Source organism: Microcebus murinus, chromosome 13, assembly GCF_040939455.1.
Source record: "Microcebus murinus isolate Inina chromosome 13, M.murinus_Inina_mat1.0, whole genome shotgun sequence".
Taxonomy (NCBI): Eukaryota; Metazoa; Chordata; class Mammalia; order Primates; family Cheirogaleidae; genus Microcebus; species Microcebus murinus.
The window spans coordinates 62281122-62288480 of NC_134116.1; positions in this window are offsets into that span (position 1 = coordinate 62281122).

Below are 7359 nucleotides of genomic sequence, written 5' to 3' on the forward strand. Positions count from 1 at the left end.
CTCCTAATACCTCCATCCTAAGCAATTATTTTCATTTTCCATATTGTCTTCTAGTCCTCCATCTATTTTTCCATATTTATAATTACAATGTAAATGCTACTAAAAATACTGATTTTTAATTTAAGGTTTATCCAAAATATTTTTGACATTTCTGCTATCCTCTAAGTCTGATTTTTAATAATCACATAAGACACCTTGTTGATGCACTATGTTCTGCTACATCATTTTCCTTTTGTAAAAAATGATTTTGCTTACAGATTTCAGCTGTTATAGATAGCCTTGTAATAGAAATCTTTGTAGCTTTTTGGCTTCTGTGGAATTAATTCTTCTGGGTAAGTTCCCAGGAGCAGGATTGCTAGGTCAAAGTGACAGAACATCTGTGTGGCTCTTGCAACATATTGCAAAGAATGCGATTTAAAAAATACTATGAATATATTTGTTTACGCTTAGAAAAATAGCTCTTGTTATAGCGGCGTCAGGCCTCCACGTGCTCCAGTGAGGAATCTTTTTTTTTTTTTTTTTTTTTTTTTTTGAGACAGAGTCTCGCTTTGTTGCCCAAGCTAGTGTGAGTGCCGTGGCGTCAGCCTCGCTCACAGCAACCTCAAACTCCTGGGCTCAAGGGATCCTCCTGCCTCAGCCTCCCAAGTAGCTGGGACTACAGGCATGCGCCACCATGCCCAGCTAGTTTTTTTTTTTTTCTATATATATTAGTTGGCCAATTAAGTTCTTTCTATTTATAGTAGAGACGGGGTCTCGCTCTTGCTCAGGCTGGTCTCGAACTCCTGACCTCAAGCAATCCGCCCGCCTCAGCCTCCCAGAGAGCTAGGATTACAGGCGTGAGCCACCGCGCCCGGCTTCCAGTGAGGAATCTTAAAGACATCTCTGTTTGAAGGCAAATACAGATTTTCACAAGAACTGGAGGTTAACAAAGTTTTAGTCAGTTTTCGTGCATGCACGTCAATGGGAATGATATGATTTCTATAGGACTCTCGGGGGATTCTCATGACTATTTCATCTTAATCAAATAAGACTGTAGATTCACAGATTCATTTGAATAGTTATTCTCCACACTATAGATCAATATATTTTTCATGGGAATTTTAAGAAAAGGGAAATAGCTATTTGCTTCTGTGATCATTTGGAATCCCAAACTAAATTACATTCCTTGCTTATAGAATGATGTCAAAAAATGTTTGTTGAATTAGCAAAAGTATAATTGTTCTGCACATTGTCTGTTTTTAATATAATTAAAAGGTGCAAAGTCTTCAACTTTACTAATAGAATTAAAGAAAACTAAAGTACTTTTAAGAATATAAAAACCAATATATGGTTCATGATCAGTTTGCTACATACAATTTCCTACTCCTCACTACTTAATTAAACAATTCAAATATATAATAATATAAAATCAATGTCAATTTCACAGCTGCCAGATGCCAAAAAATTTAAAGGACAGTTTTTAATACCCCCATATGTACAGCTATTTCCACAGCCCTCTGTGGCATTTTTTTTCCTGCAGATTAAAATGGTGATGAAAATAGGCTGGTTCTAGGTACCAGCTGTCATTTCTTTTGAAGTTTCCATTATTTCAGTCTTTTGAATTTGGGTAATCAAAAATTTATAACCTATTTCAAAATATAAATTCTTTCAGCTTTTTCTTGTTTAAAATGTGCATATTTTTATAATTACCTGCCTTAAATCTCACACTGTGGGATCACGAATGCATTCTTCTTTCTAAAAGAAAATGTGGGTAGTGACGGTATCAACCTATAATATCTAAAAGAAAAATAAATTTTAGACTGAAAGGGGAGGCTACACGCAGCAACAGACAAGGTACTGAGAGAGAGTTGGGAGATGGGTCCAATCTGCCTCCCTCTTCTACGGCCAGCTCTGACTGTACCCCTCCGGCCCTCTTCTCTGGTCCTACCAAGTGGCTTCCCCTGCTCCGCACTTTCCTAATACAATACTCAACTCTTTAGCATTTTCTCACCATGCCATGTTTTTGCAAAATATTCTAGCCTTGCACACGTTGTTCCAGCTACCTGTAATGCCATCTACCTTCTCTATCTGGAAAATTCCTGATCATCCCCCAGAGCTCAGTTCAACCATCACTTGTACAGTTAACTCTCCCGTAACAGCTAGCAACGTTACTCCCACTACATTGTATCACCGCCACCCCCCCCCCCAACAAAAGAACCTGACCTGGTAACATAAGAAATCTACCCATTTCTTTCTCTAAGAGTACTGGACACATATTATTCACCCACTCAAATGTTTGATTAAATGCCCACTGTTCTAGATGCTGGGACACAGTGGCGAGCAAAACAGACAAGCCTTCTTGGGGGTTTTGGCTTGATGGAGATAAACAGACAATGAAATAAATAAGTAAATTATTTATGTAGTGTGTTAAAAGACAATAAGTGCTTATGGAGAAAATAGAGCAGGGAAGGGAGAAGGGAGTGCCGGGGCAGGGTGTGTCGGGAGGTAGGGCAGATGCTTACCCAGTGAAATAGGGTAGCCAGGGAAGAGCTCGGTGACAAGGTAGCATCTGAGCAAAGATGTGAAGGAGGCGAGGGAGTCACAATGGGGATGTCTGTGGAAGAGAATTCCAGACAGACGGAACAGAAAATGTACAGGCCCGTCAGTGGGAGCTGCCGGTCTTTGGAGAACAGCAACAAAGCCCTTGCAGATGGATGCAGTGGTCCCCAATATTTCTGGCACCAGGGACCAGTTCCATGGAAGACAGTTTTTCCACAGCAGAGCTCAGGTGGTGATGCAAGCATTGGGGAGCAGCTGTAAATACACTTGCTTGCCAGTCAATCACCTCCTGCTGTGCGCCCCCTACCCCGGGCTGGTTCCTGACCCCCAACCCTGTTCCTAATGTCATGGAAGACATTTTCCCATTGACCAACACAGTCCCAATGGCCATAGTTCCAAACTGGTGGGGGTTGGGGACCACAGGATTAGAGTGAGTAAAAATAAGAGTAATGGAGTTAGACCAGAAGGGTAAAAGGGTAAAGATGGGGGCCCAGATCTTATGAAGTCTGGAAGCCACTGTGAAGACTTTGGCTTTTACTAGGAGTGGGATGGGAAGCCATTGGAGGATTTGATCAGAACATGGACTTGATCTGAGTTACATTTTTAAAGGCCTCCTCTGGTTGTTACAGAATATGGGTTGTTGGGGGACAAGGTAATAATACAGACAAGAGAAGGTGACAATTGGATCAGGATTGCAGCAAGGGAGGCAGTGAGCAGTGGTCAGATTCTGAATATATGAGGGTAGACCCAATAGGATTTCATCATGGATTAGATGCAGGGTGTGAGAGAAAGAAACAAGTAGAAGATGGCTCTGAGGTTTGTGGCCTGAGCAAGTGGAAAGATGGAGCTGTTACCGAAGTGAGATGATGAAAGTTGTAGGTTTGGAGGGGAGGATGAGGAATTTGGCTTTGCACACGTTGAGTTTGAGATGCTTTTTAGCCCTTACAGGAGAGATGTCAGGTTGTCAGTTGGCATATGAGCCCGGAGTTTGGGAGTGACATCTACTGGAGATAAAAATTTTGGCGTCATTAACCTACAATTGATTTTTAAAGCCATGACACTGAGAACACAAAGGGAGTGGTTATAGAAAGAAAATACAAGAGGTTCAAGGCCTGAGCCCCAGGGGACTTCAATGTTAAGTGTCTAAGCATACAGATCTGGGATAGCATGTTCACATTTTATTGTAATTGTTTATGCTTGTCTCAGACTTCCACTAAACTGTGATCTCCTTGATGGAAAAAAACTGGATCTTATTTTTTTTTTTTTGAGACAGAGTCTCACTTTTGTTGCCCAGGCTAGAGTGAGTGCCATGGCGTCAGCCTAGCTCACAGCAACCTCAAACTCCTGGGCTCAAGCAATCCTCCTGCCTCAGCCTCCCAAGTAGCTGGGACTACAGGCATGCACCACCATGCCCAGCTAATTTTTTGTATATATATTTTTAGTTGGTCAATTAATTTCTTTCTATTTTTAGTAGAGACGGGGTCCCTCTCAGGATGGTTTCGAACTCCTGACCTCGAGCAATCCGCCCGCCTCAGCCTCCCAGAGTGCTAGGATTACAGGCGTGAGCCACCACGCCCGGCCTGGATCTTATTTTTAACAGCTTTATTTGAAGTATAATTTATGTGTCATAACACTGACCTCTTTAAATATGTAATTCAATGATTTTTGGTTTTTATTCATTTTATATCTTCAATGATGGGTATATGGTAAGCACTTAATAAATGCGTTTAGAATGAATGTTGAAGTTTTAAGTGAATGAATAATGAACAAACGTATTTGATTTTAGACCAGCCCTTTACATCTCTGGACATCACTTCATTGTGTAAAAACAAGGGTGCCAACTGGAGAATTTTTCATTTGCTTTCGACTTTGAAATCTAAAGGTTTCAAAGGTTTGTTTCAGAGGTGTGATAGTTAATTTTATGTGCCAACTTGACTGTGCCATGGGAGGCTCCAACATTTGATCAAACATTATTCTGAGTGTATCTGTGAGGGTGTCTCTGGGTGAGAATAATATTTGAATTGGTAGACTGAGTAAAGCAGATTGCCCTCCCTAATGTGGGTGGGCTTCATCCAGTCAACTGCTACCTGAGTGGAAAAATAAGAGAAAGCTCCTGTTGCCTGAAAGCTTGAGCTAAAACATGAGTCTTTTCCTGCCTTCAGATTCCAGCTGAAAAATCAGCTCTTCTTGGTTTCCGGCTGGAACTAACATCATTGACTCTCCTGATTCTCAAGCTAAAAAAAAAAAAAATTCCTAGATAAAATTTTGGAAAATCAAATTCAGAAAGACATATAAAGAATGATGCATCATCCCAGGGATGCAGGGATGGTTCAACATACGTAAATCTATAAATGCAATTCACCACATAAACAGAAGCAAAAACAAAGATCACATGATCCTTTCAATAGATGCAGAAAAAGCTTTTGACAAAATTCAACACCCTTTCATGATACGAACACTTAAGAAAATAGGCATAGAAGGGACATACCTAAAAATGATACAAGCCATATATGACAGACCCATAGCCAACATCATACTGAATGGGGAAAGATTGAAATCATTCCCACTTAGAACTGGAACCAGACAAGGCTGCCCACTATCTCCACTTCTGTTCAACATAGTGCTGGAAGTCTTGGCTACAGCAATCAGACAAGAAAATGGAATCAAAGGTATCCAAATAGGGGCAGAAGAGATCAAACTTTCACTGTTTGCTGATGATATGATATTGTATCTAGAAAACCCCAAGGATTCAACCAAGAAACTCCTGGAACTGATCAATGAATTTAGTAAAGTCTCAGGATACAAAATTAATACACAGAAATCAGAGGCATTCATATACGCCAACAACAATCTAATTGAGAACCAAATCAAAGACTCAATTCCCTTCACAATAGCAACAAAGAAATTAAAGTACCTAGGAATATATTTAACCAAAGAGGTAAAAGACCTCTACAGGGAGAACTATGAAACACTGAGGAAGGAAATAGCAGAGGATGTAAACAGATGGAAATCCATACCATGCTCGTGGATCGGCAGACTCAATATCATCAAAATGTCTATACTACCCAAACTGATCTACAGATTCAATGCAATACCTATTAAAATCCCATCAGCATTCTTCACAGATATAGAAAAAATAATTTTACGCTTCGTATGGAACCAAAGAAGACCCCGAATATCAAGAGCAATTCTAGGCAACAAAAACAAAATGGGAGGCATTAATATGCCAGATATCAAACTATACTACAAAGCTGTAGTAATTAAAACAATATGGTATTGGCACAAGAACAGGAATATTGACCAGTGGAACAGATGTGAGAATCCTGATATAAAACCATCCTCATATAGCCATCTCATCTTTGACAAAGCAGACAAAAACATACGCTGGGGAAAAGAATCCCTCTTCAATAAATGGTGCTGGGAAAACTGGATAGCCACCTGTAGAAGGCTGAAACAGGACCCACACCTTTCACCTCTCACAAAAACCAACTCACGCTGGATAACAGACTTAAACCTAAGATATGAAACTATTAGAACTCTAGAAGAAAAAGTTGGAAACACTCTCCTAGACATCGGCCTGGGCAAAGAGTTTATGAAGAAGTCCCCAAAGGCAATCACAGCAGCAACAAAAATAAATAAATGGGACATGATCAAACTACAAAGCTTCTGCACAGCCAAAGAAATAGTCATGAAAGTAAACAGACAGCCTACAGAATGGGAGAAAATTTTTGCATCCTATGCATCCGATAAGGGACTGATAACTAGAATATACTTAGAACTCACGAAAATTAGGAAGAAAAAATCAAATAACCCCATTAAAAAGTGGGCAAAGGACTTGAACAGAAATTTTTCTAAAGAAGACAGAAGAATGGCCAACAAACATATGAAGAAATGCTCAACATCTCTAATCATCAGGGAAATGCAAATCAAAACCACAATGAGATATCACTTAACCCCAGTGAGAATGGCCTTTATCAAAAAATCTCCAAACAATAAATGCTGGCGTGGTTGCGGAGAGAGAGGAACACTCCTACACTGCTGGTGGGACTGCAAACTAGTTCAACCTCTGTGGAAAGCAATATGGAGATACCTTAAAGCGATACAAGTGAATCTACCATTTGATCCAGCAATCCCATTGCTGGGCATCTACCCAAATGATCCAGTGACACTCTACAAAAAAGACACCTGCACTCGAATGTTTATAGCAGCACAATTCATAATTGCAAGGCTGTGGAAACAGCCCAAGTGCCCATCAATCAAAGAATGGATTAATAAAATGTGGTATATGTCCACCATGGAGTACTATTCAGCTCTAAGAAACAATGGTGATATAGCACACCTTATATTTTCCTGGTTAGAGCTGGAACCCATACTACTAAGTGAAGTATCCCAAGAATGGAAAAACAAGCACCAGATATATTCTCCAGCAAACTGGTATTAACTGAGTAGCACCTAAGTAGACACATAGGTGCTACAGTAATAGGGTATTGGGCAGGTGGGAGGGGGGAGGGGGGCGGGTATATACATACATAGTGAGTGAGATGTGCACCATCTGGGGGATGGTCATGATGGAGACTCAGACTTTTGGGGGGAGGGGGGGAATGGGCATTTATTGAAACCTTAAAATCTGTACCCCCATAATATGCCAAAATAAAAAAAAAAAAAAAAAAAAAAAGAATGATGCATACTGAACAAGTTAGAGTTTATTCCAAGAATGCAAGGTTGGTTAACATTCAAACATTGATCAATATAACTCACCATACTGAGAGTGAGTTTTGTCTTGGTAAAATCTCTCAATAAATTTGGAATAGAAGCTAACTT